General features: G+C 40.3%; 1 long non-coding RNA gene across 1 annotated transcript in view; it reads left to right on the plus strand.

The window, feature by feature from the left end:
- Positions 1–2116: 2116 nt before the first annotated feature.
- Positions 2117–12120, plus strand: part of LOC118905393 — a 105775-nt gene continuing 95771 nt past the window's right edge. Inside the window, exon 1 of the long non-coding RNA XR_005022215.1 lies at positions 2117–2254. This is a non-coding gene — a long non-coding RNA (uncharacterized LOC118905393). The remainder of the gene's footprint in view (positions 2255–12120) is intronic.

Raw genomic sequence — 12120 nt, forward strand, 5'->3', positions numbered from 1 at the left:
GATTTAGTCTTTTAAAATGAAATATGTCAAATACACAAAACATATAACGATTAACAAAATTAATTGTCTTCCAAAGCCTTAAGAGCCATTTATAATTTTATTGAGGTAGCAAGATAACAAAGCAACTTTTAATTATCTCTGCCCTTGGGAAAAATCAATAGCTATCTTTCAATTTCTTTTTAGACAATGATGTAAACTTGACAATATAAATACTAATAAGCAGATACAAAAGAATGATAACTATAGGGGGAAGACAGAGGAGAGGAAGAAGGGTCACTAGTGGATTCTCTACAAACGGAGCGGTGAGCCCTAGAACTCATTTCCATTTGGCAAGACTGTTTTTTTGTTAAATCCTTGACCATATATAGTCATATATATAGGCTCATATTCTTCGGAGGGTTAGCATGGATGCAAAGTGGCTTTTCACAAATACGGTCTAGCTAGAGCAAAAGAGCCACCCGTCTTACTCAGCTTTTCTGATTAAGATATCATGATGGGGCTTCCCTGGTGGCGCAGTGGTTGAGAATCTGCCTGCTAATGCAGGGGACACAGGTTCGAGCCCTGGTATAGGAAGATCCCACATGCCACGGAGCAACTGGGCCTGTGAGCCACAACTGCTGACCCTGCGCGTCTGGAGCCTGTGCCCCGCAACGGGAGGGGCCGCGGTAGTGAGAGGCCCGCGCACCACGATGAAGAGTGGCCCCCGCTCGCCACAACTGGAGAAAGCCCTCGCACAGAAATGAGGACCCAACACAGCCATAAATAAATAAATAAATAGAGTAGCTATTAATTTAAAACAAACAAACAAACAAACAAAACAAGATTATTGGGCTTCACCCTCAGAGTCTCTGACTCTGTAGATCTGGGGTGGGGACAATACTTAAAAAAAAAAAGAAGAAGAAGAAAAAAAAAAAGAAAAAAAAAAGGAAAAAAAAAAGGAAAAAGAAAAAAAAAGAAAAAAAAAGAAAAAAGAAAAAAAGAAAAAGAAAAAAAAAAAAAAAGGAAAAAAAGAAAGAAAAAAGAAAAAGAAAAAAAGAAAAAAAAGGAAAAAAAAAGAACAAAGAAAAAAAAACAAAACAAAAAAAAATAAATTACTTTAAAAAACCCGTGAAACAAACAAACAAAAAAAGATATTATGATGAACAGCATTCAGCACTTTGGTTACCTGCACTGTCCACATCCCAGGAAGCATATCTTATCTCTGGCTCGCAGTCTTTGTTTGCAACCTTGTCCTGTTATAGAAAAAACTGATCCTTATATTTCCTTGGTTATTAAATAACTCACTATTTTTAAAGGTTTCAACAAATTGAGACAAATATGTCAGTGGACCCTGTGTCCTCTGTGCTTCGATGCTGTGCCACGCTGGTCATTTGAACATGCAAGACAACAGGAGGCTGCCTCTTGGCCTCCATCCCTGTGGCAATCATTTCATCTACTCCACAGTGTTGTCTACAAGAGAGTTGGTTACACGTGGACCTTTAAGGACGTGGTCTCACTGTACAAAACTGAACAATCTTTTCAACTTCCAATGCTTTATAAACAATATATGTGTAGATAGCTGAGCTTGCAAGAGGTGACTTCTCAGCGAGCTTTATTTTGATTTTATTTCACACGCAGGATAGTACACATCCTGATTTGTACCTTAGGAAGACTGTTTCAGGGGTGGCAGAAAATACCGGTAAATGTTCCCTCTCAGAACAGATTGCTGTGCTGGTATCTGTAGATGCCCAAGGCTGAAGTTCCTTTTGTAATTATTTTTAAACGGCTTTGAATTCCCAACCTCCCATCATCCCCATATCTGGCAAGTTCTTAATGGTGCTGTTTCACAAGAAATCCATGATTGTGATGCCGTGTGTATTTGTGAGTGTGTTAGGAAAGGAAAGGAATATATAAAGACAAGAGAAACAACTTATCGTAAAAGATCTTTATTTGTTCTGAAACAATATTTGGATATAAATAGAAGTAATACATCAATCTATTTTTCTTCTAGTCAAAATGAATCATTCTTCCCTGTTGTTTATTGTACTTTGTTAAACCTCTGTTATACTTACTATCTTAGTTGGATTTGAAATATTGTTGTGTGTGTCTTTCTTTCCAGCTCGCTGAACAGTGATTCCTTGGGAAGTAGGGACCAGGTTTTGTGTTTCCCCCTCTGCACCCGTGGGCTACTCACCGTGTACACAGTAGATGCTCAGTTATTGTCGCTTTAATTGAATCCAGCATTTCAGACCTTTTGGAGAAACCCAGCTGCTCGGTAAGACCATTTCATTTTGTTTCTCTATGAAGGGCTGCACTCAGGAAACTGAGATCAGAGCCACAGCGGGAAACTTTTTGTGTTTTGAGACATTTTTGTGTTCACAATGTAAACGAGACAGCATGGTTGCAGCAGTCCTTTCACTCTCTGAGGACACATCAGAGAGGCATTTGATTTCTCTTCTAAACCCATGGTGACACTCATCTCACAGGCACACCAGAGGCCGCCGTCAGCAGGTGGACCCTGCAGTGGCCACGGCCCCAGAACGGATTGCACAGGCCGAGGCTGTGGATGGAGGAAAGGGTGGGAGTGGAGAGGTAGAAACAGGTAAGGAGGAGGGCAGCCAAGGTGTTAGTGTTCCCAGTACTAACTCTTTCATTGTTGTGTCAAGTGGGGCTGCTGGGAATTGTTCCATAAATTCTAGTTTGTGAAATGGCTGGATGCAATGCTATATGGTAAACACATCTCATATGCTGAAGAGTCTTTAAGAAGTAATGTCTGGGGAATTCAACTACTCTCTTTAGAAGAGGGTCAACAGTGATTTGAAGTGTGGGGATATTTTCAAATCTGCACACCATAGCCAGGCATCAAGAGTATGTGCTATAAGCTGTGACAAAAACAAACCCCATCTGGAGATCGTATTGGTCATCCCTTTTGAGTGGAGCCCAGAGGCGGGAAAGCTTCTGAGCCAGACTTTCTCTGGAGTTTGCTCAGAGCTCACTGTGGAGTGCTTTGGTGTTTCACTTCCTCACGTGGGTAGTGCTACGGGTCATCCTGATTCTTCGCCCCCTCCCCCCAAATGATAGCTCCCTGGAGCCATTAAGTAAAGCAGGGAAAGCCCACAGTGCAGTCAATCCAGGCTGCACTAGTGTCCCGCGGGGAGCTTAAAACCCTGCACGCTGATTCCTGAGTTCCACCCCCAAGAGTTCTGATGAACTGGCCTGGGGTGGGGCCTGGACGTCTGTATTTTGTAAAAGCAATGCAGGTGATTCTAGCAGAGCTAAGGGGTCCAAGGTTGAGAAGCTCTATGCCAGAGGATTAAGAAGAACAGGAGAAGCTCAAGGGCATCGGTAGAGCCGAGTGGGGCAGTGCAGACAGCAGTGCGGGGGCATCTGTAGCGACCACCACAGTCACCCCAACAGCAACAGAAGCAAAAATAGAGGAGCCACGCTGGGCTGGGAGAATGCCAGAAAAGGAAGAGGCCGCGCTCATATCCTAGCTCCGCCAGACACTGAAGCATGCAATTACGCCAGCAGTGCACGCCACGCTCCCGGCACAGGGCTGGGGACCGCGCACACGGAGTGAACAAGATTCAGTCTGTGCCTTTGAGCAGGACAGACGGACATTACAGGTGCGCGACGGAGTACCCAGGGGATGCAAAGTTGGGAGTCTCGTTCCACCTGGGGCGGGAGCTGTGTGACAGGAAGACAAAGCATTATCCTCAAGTCCATCAGGCTTGGGCGATCGGGTGTAGGGTGCGACAAGGTGATGATGGTGGTGGCCCGGGGGGGTTGGCCTGGAGGCAGGAAGAACAGCTTGGTGTGTCGACAGAACTGCAAGCACTTAGCGTAATGAGGCTGGAGGCGGGTCGGGGCCAGGTGAGAAAGGGCCTGAGTGTCCCCTTAAGGAGCACCAGCTTTCCCAGTGTGCAGAGGGGCCACAGAAAAGGAATTCAGCGAGGGAGTCACATGGTCAGGGTTTTGTTCTGGAGAAATCATTCCGGTAGATCATTCTGGCAGCAGGATGGCACTGGGGGGGGGGGCCGTGATGGGAAGTTCGGGAGCAGCTGCAGTTGTCCGAATGAGGGAAAGCTAGTGTCTGAATAAAAGCAGGAACTGAAGGTCAGAGAGGAGGGAGATGGTCAGAGAGGAGACATCGAGCCCTTCCCTTTCCTAAGTGGCTTATCAACTCCTCACATTGTCCTGATGGCCAAGGTGCCTGTAAGTACACTTAACCCAATAAGCAAGGAACGGCAAAATGTTCTTCCTCCTTGTTTAATGGTCTTAACGTTCGTGAGTTAATCACTAAAAATGTACATAGAGCACAATCTCTACCCTCCACCAGTTATATCCCAGGATGTTATCATAGGCCACACCCCTAAATACCCAGTCACCCAGACTAAAGAATGCTATCCCCTCTCTCTGAAAAGCAAGCATTGATTGGGTCAGATACAATATGGGGTCAGTTAGGATTAGATTATTTCCTGCAAAAATCCACACAGGAGATATAGAGTGCTGGATTAATTTCACTGCTCTACCCACTAAGTATATGGAGTGGGAAGCAGTGGGGGAGGGTGGGAAGGAGGGCACTAGATGGCGGGGCTTGGGGGCAGGTGGAAGATATGAAGGACTTTGCCAGATACCCACTCCTAGCTGTCTTCACTCTCTGGATCCCTCCAGGTGCTCTGGTTCCTGGGCTTCCTCATCTCAGTCCCAGCAGGTCTGTGTGCTGGCTCACAGAGGGCAGGCTCCCTGCAGAGGCATCTACCACCACCCGGAGGGCAGTGCCCACAGCGTGAGCTGTCCAGGCTCCAGCTGCCATGGTCTGGTTATTAGCAAAACCTCCGCTCCTTTCCAGAACTCCAATGCTCCCCTCCCCCTGCCAGGTCTAGGCACAGTGTAACCGTAGCCACCCTTTAAGAACATCCTTGGGATCTGAAACATTGTCAGGTATAAAGAAAACTATGGCTTGATTCTCTGAGTTGTTGTTTCCTCTCCAGGGGAAGGAGCAGTCAAGGTTGTATCAGCAGGATATCATTTCAGGAAAATCTTTCAATTTCGCAGGAGGAAAGATGTAGAAAAAAAAATGCTAGAAGGTGTATAGGATAACTCTCATTTAGCAAGATAAAAGCCAGCCTGCTAAATGGAAAATAACACATTCTGAGGACTGCAAGGGACAACACTGGATTTGGGCGATGGCTGTGAAAGGATGCTTTATCCTGGTGATGTTGTTCATGGCAGGAGAAGTGGCAATGGCTGGGTATTGAGCACAGACCTGGGAACCTGAGATGGGCGACTCTTACTGGACAAATGATTCATTCCATTAGACCACAATCTCGGTTTCTCTGCTTGTAAAAGTTATGTGGTACTTGCTTAGGAATAAACTTATGGACTATAGAATTAGAAATGATAAATATTTTTATCAAGTTTCTTCCCAACCCCTTAACTTTTAGGGATCCACTGTTCCCTTTGAAAACCAGAAATGGTGGAATGAAGAAGTGCTGTGATTTTAATAGTACTTGTCTTTACCAACAATGTTAATTTCTCTCTAAGGAGCTGGGCAGTTTACATTGTATATATGTTTCCTGACTACAGTCTCTAAGCGGACCATTCAAACTGTTAGACTAAATTCATTACATTGTTGGAAATTTCCAACCAATCCATCATTCAGTAACCTTAGCTGGGTGGGTTCTTAATTTCCTGATCTTACACCACACCCTGAATACAGATCTAATGAGGGAATGAATGTAGCAATTCTTTTATTTGATTTAAAGCTTGTGTTTTGGTTTCCCTTGCAAGAGAAAATATTTTATCATACAGTGGAAACAAGTGATAACAATTTTGAGAGGGACAAGCTTAACACACAGAATATAGACTTCCTGTGTTCATGTAGGGGAGATAGAAGTAGCTGAAGGTATGATTTCTAACGATAACCTGGTTTGATTTGTGATCTGACTGCATCAGTGGCAGTTCAAAGAGTGGTTTCCAGCACTTTGCATCCATACAGTAACTCTGGGATCTTGAAAAAACTCACATTTGCCATCTAACACAGGAAAAGTCGAAGAATATGGATACCCCTAAGCTAAGTATATTCATTGTAAAAATGAGTTGGCTCACTGCAGCATTGTTTGCTATAGGAAAAATTGGAAACACAATATTTTAAATAGTTAAACAATGGTGTATTCATTCAATCCAATGTTATTCAGTATTTAAAAACTGAGGAAGTTTGAGGTATTGACTTAGAAAAATGTCCATGTTGTAGAGAGTGGGAATAACTACAGAATGATATGCAGATCATAATTTTACCTTGGTAAAAACAAATAACTCGATCTACGTATATACTGTATGTTAGTACACGTACACAGACATATATATGTCTACAAGGTGTGGCAGTGTGGTATGTGCATGTGTGCAGGGATGAGTAACTGTGGAAGTGGAACGTGGGAAGACAGGCATTGCATGTTTTTCTTTATTAATTTTTAAAATTTTTTACACAATTTTATTTTTTATTGAATTGTATTATAGTTAACATACAATATTATGTTAGTTATACGTGTACCACAAGTGATTTGACGTTACATACACAAAAAAAATGATCTCTACAATGTCTAATAACCATCTGTCCCCATCAGAATTATTACAGTATTATTGATGATATTCCTTATGTTGTATAATACAGCCCATGACATTTATCTTCTAGCATGTTTTCTTTTCCTTCTTATACCACTGAAGAAATATATATATATATTAAAAAATAAACATCTAATGAAAACACTACCAACCCAATAGATGGGTTTCATCAAATTAAATGTGTTATATTTTAAAACCACCATCAAGTTAAGACTTTTTATTTAAGGCCACTATGAAAACATAACGTGTTTCTGAGTCAGGTCAGAGAGCCTGGCAATGATGACTTGCTGTTTTTAAGATCTTTGTGCTTGTAACTCCAGTTATTTTTAATCATTTAAAGGAATATACCTCAGCAATCTATCTGGGTGGTCTAGAGATTGAAGTAATGTATTGTAGCAGTCCGGAATAACTGTTATCAAGCAATCAGGATTTTGCAGACTATTACATTCTAAGCATGTTTTCATTGCCCTGTGTAAATATTTTGATGATTGCCTATGTGCACTAATAGCACTTTGCATAACAAAGAATAACAGGTGCAGCGGAAAGGGAATCAAGTTCGAGGATGCATTTTTAATTTATCGTGTGTGTCTTGACTTTTCTAAATGTATAATAATAATAATAGCAGCTATCGTGGTGTAATTAGTTGCTATGGATAACCTATGACAATGAAAACCTTCTTTTGGGGACTTCCCTGGTGGTCCAGTGGTTAAGACTCTGTGCTTCCACTGCAGGGGGCATGGGTTCCATCCCTGATGATCCCTGGTCAGGGAACTAAGACCCTGCATACTGTGCTGCGTGGCTAAAAAATTAAAAAAAAAGAAGAAGAAGAAATAAAGAAACCTTCTTTTGGAGTAAAGTAAGAAATCTCCCCAGATGAGTTCAGAAGATCATGGAGAGGCACTCTGATCAAAACCTCTGCTTCCCAGGGGTGCAGCCTTCTTACGGCCTGGGGTGATCGTTCCCTGGGCTTTGTTGAGCCTGCATGATGAATGGGCAGGAAGAAGTAAGGAAGAAGTAAGGACAGTGTCAGGAAAACACAAACTCAGGTTTGTCCATCCAATGCTCAGAGGCAGTGATAACAAGCAGCTGAGCTCGCCACCACCCACGCAGATGGAGGAGATGTGAGCACCGGCTAATTTAGAAAGGATGAATAACGCCTGCCGTCAGCCAGGGCCAGAGGACCAGGCAAACTCTTTGTGGGAGGCAGAATTTTTTTCCTTTTAATGGATATATTTGGAAATCTAGTTTAACGTGCACTTGTGGTTAGAAGAAAAACTGTCAAACGTCTTTCCTACCGTGATAAAGTTTTTTGGAATTCAAGGAAGGTGAATTCCCCCTCCCTCCAGAATTGTCCGACTACAATTTCCTATAAGATATGTAAACTAAACCCATATATTTCATGCTATTCTCATCATGTGAAGTCAGCCTGAAAACAGAATTTAAAGAAAAATCAAGACTAATACAAAAGGGTACAATCCAAAGTCCTTTTCAGCTGTCTTGGCATTAAAATCATGGGCAGAAAGCAGCGTCTCTGTTGTAAAATGGAATAAAAATTGCTGGAAAATTAATACAATAATACTTCTGTGAATATCTACAGAGAAAAAATATCCAAATTCATTCATCCAACATAAATGAAATACATTGGTTCTCCCTCCCCCAACTTTTGAGGTTACTTTTGGGGATGTTCATTTTACATAGTTTTATGAACATGAGATTAATGTAGCTTTCTGATGAGATGCAGGCTTATGGTTCTCTCTCTGTCTCTGTCTCTCCCTCTCTGTTTCTCTCGCTCTTTCTCTCCCTCTTTCTTGGTATAAATCACTTCGTCTCAGTTACCCTAAATAAGAACTTTTTAATCTTCTCAAACACTAATTTTTAAATCCTAGTCTGAAACCAAGTGAAAAGCTGGCACTTTAAAAATACCTATCAATCTAATCTCTCTCCCTATGTAATTCTAGTTCATCTATACTGGAGTGTGCAAGGCAAGTTATTAAACACTAGTATTTCATTCATTCACTGAATCCTCTCTTATAATAGACATGAATGTTCTATTTCATGGCTTTCATTACTAGGTTCATAGGCTCTTATAATTGTTTAATAAAATTTTAAAGTGTAACACAGTTTGCTGTAAAAAATACCCCATATTTCTCCTGGCTGTTGGGTTATGGATCCTTAGCTCTGATTTAGACCACTCTCGCCCTTCAACTTTCCTGTATTATTGGTGAAACAAGAGTAATGGAAACTCCAACAAGAAGATAAAATGGCAAACAGCATATCAGTGGCTGACTGAGAACACAGCACTACACATATATTAAGAGTTCATTACATATTGAATTAATGGGGACAAGTATTCAGGGTTTTTGGATTTCAGTTCTATGGAGTGTGCACTCAGTTACACCAGGTTTAGTGAGGCTGAAAGAGAAGTCAGTTTCAGGGGAACTAAGTCATCTCTGTAATAAAGAGAGCAGTAGTATGTACCCATTTGGCAAGGAAGGTTACTATTAATACATTTCATCGATTTAAGAGAAATCTATTAATAAAACACTATGTTTCAGGCAAGTGAGGGCTTACAAAGTTAGTATGACATAGGCATTTTCCCCAAGCTGTTAACATCAAAAGAGGGAGACAGACTTCGGAATATCTTATCATAACACAACATAATCCGTGCTACAATCAAGGTCAAATTGAGGTATGGAGAGAGAAAATAATTCATCTTAGATTTATAAAAATTTTCCATTTTCAAAAACAAGATTCTTTCCTAATCCAGCATATGTTAAATTTTTGGATAAAGTATATTTTTTAAAATGTTACTTTAATGCAATTTTTACTGGTAAGAAAATATGGGAATTCCTTGAAGGCCAGTAAAACATCTACAGGGGTATAGAAGTTGACTTTTGTGGGGTTATTGGCATGAAACTTACAGTTTTTAAACACACATGGGACATTTCTGGAAGTCAACTGGATACATTTGGCCTTAAAGATCTCAATTTGTTTTGAAAGATTGGTAACATACCTATCACATTTTCTTACTATAATGCAATAAAAAGATCACTGAAAATGTTCTATACACTGAGAAAGGTTAAAACACACTTCTAAACCAGTCAAGGAAGAATTAATTAATAGAAATTAGGCAATTCTTAGAAATGAATAATAAATAAAATACTATATGTCAAAACTTGTGGGATGTAGTAAGATTGTGCTGAGAGATAAATTTGTAGCCCTAAATGCTTATTTTAACAAAGAAGAAATGCAAAAAAAAAAAAAAAAAAATTGACCTAAGCATCCAATTTAAGAAATCAGAGGGAAGAACAAACTCACTTAATAACCCAAAGAAAGTTGAAGAGACAGAAATAAATGAAACAGAAATCAAAGATACAAATGAGATTATCAAAAAAGTCTGCTTTTAAAAGAGTAATAAAAATGGCAACTACTGTCAGGCTTTGTCAAGGAAAAAAAAAGGAGAGAAAAGAACGTTACTATACACGTAACATTACACGATTAGTTAAGTGAGAGAAGACAAGTTTATGCCCCCCAATTTAAAAACTTATAAGAAATAGATGTGTTCCTAGGAAAATAAAAATGATCAGAACTGACTCAAATAAAATAAAACCTGACGTGCTATCACCATGAAAGGGATTGAATAAAAATTTAAAATCTTTCTGTCAGCAAAATCCTAGGCCCAGAGTATTTTTATTGATGAGTTCAAGGTGTTAGTAATTCCAAACTTAAACTCCTTCAGAGAAGAGAAAAAGATGAAGCACTCCTCAACTCATTTTTTAAGTCCATTACAACCTTGATACCAAAACCAGACAAGAATGGTATGAGAAAAGAAACTTATTAAAAGAAATTATTAAACATAGAGGCAATTTTCTGAAACAAAATACCAGCAACCAAAATTTAGCCATCGATTAGAAAAAAATCACAGCCAAGCTAACAAATCTAGGGCCAACTTAGTTAGCAGGTTAAGGGGGTGTGGGAGGGGAGAGAGGAATATGGTTACTTTTACAGTCATAGAACAAACATTTGATAAAATTACACACCTAATCATGATTTAACAAGTAAGCAAATACAGCTTCTGGCAATAGGAAGATCATCACTACCTTAACTGGAAGAAGTGAATCTAAAAAATTGTATTTATTTTTCAGAGATCTGGAAGGTAACTAAAAATTAGCTTTCTCCCTCCATAGAAAGATGAGGAAAGGCTGTTAATATTTAAACCATTTTTTTGCCCCATTACATATATAAACGTGTGTGTATGTTTGTACAAATATAAATATATACAACCACACAGAGATTTATTGCATAGTAATTAAGAAGGTGAGTTCTGGAGGAAAATTGCTAAATTAAAATCCTAGGATTGTATATTTTGGGGCCAATTTTCTAACCTCCCTGTGCCTCAGTTTTCTCATCTGTAAAATGGGTGAGGAAAACACCTCATTGGTTTGTTGTGAGAGTTAAATAAATAAATACATGTGAAGCATATAGGAAAATGCCTGACAGATTGTAAGCACTCAGTATAAGTATTAGTGGCTATGGTGATTTTCTTTTTTGGTACTAAAATGTTTCCTTTATATTTTTTCTGTATTTTCCAAATTTTCTACAATATTTTACTTTTGTAAAAAGAGCTATTTTAAACACACACACAGACACACACACCTATACTGCTCACATGCACCCCCTGCAAAAGCCCTTTGATCTGAGTTGCCTCATACGCTTCCCTGGAAGGTTGAGTTGTGGCGAAACATCACTTCTGAGAGCTCTGCCCTCACCCTTCAGGGCACCTCTATGTTCATTGTTTCTCCTAAGGCAGGATGGTTGAAGCATTGCTCTGACCACGTGTTATCAACCCCGTGACAGTCCACTGTGAGCCCTGGTGACTCCAGAGGCCAAGGGAAGGCTCTTTCTGATCATGCTGAGACAAAGATGCAGCAGAATCACCCATGGGACTTCCTAATCAAGGATGTTCACACTCTGCCCCTGAAGACTGTGATTTGGCAGGTCAGAGGGTACTTGCAGATTAATGACGCTGATGGGCACCTGGGTTGTGATCAGCTGCTTTATCCTGTTTTCACTCAACCTTTCCCCACATCCTGACACAGGCAACCCTGGGCTGGTGGGTTTGAATGGTATGCAGTACTTCCCAATGAATTTTAATTAATTTTCAGAATTGTTCAGGAAATATTCTAGATTAGAAAAAGGGGATGTGAAGGAGAAACTAACAACATTCCTCATTCTCAGAAGTTTAAATTTTCATATAGGAAGACAGAAGTAAACATATAGGATAATTACAGAGCATAATAAGAGGACTTAAAGGAGAAAATAAATGGGGTGATATGGCAGAGTGATGGGAGAGGGGCCTTGAGGCAGGTGCCCAGGGATGGCTGTGCTGAACAGGTGATGTTATAGTGGAGAGTTTGAGATGAGAGGGAGCAGGTTATGCTCAGAAGAGCAGTGAATGCTTTCTAGGCAGAGGCAACAACCACTGCAACAGGAAAGAACTCAGCATGTTCAAGGTTG

This window comes from Balaenoptera musculus, chromosome 12, assembly GCF_009873245.2.
Source record: "Balaenoptera musculus isolate JJ_BM4_2016_0621 chromosome 12, mBalMus1.pri.v3, whole genome shotgun sequence".
Lineage (NCBI taxonomy): Eukaryota > Metazoa > Chordata > Mammalia > Artiodactyla > Balaenopteridae > Balaenoptera > Balaenoptera musculus.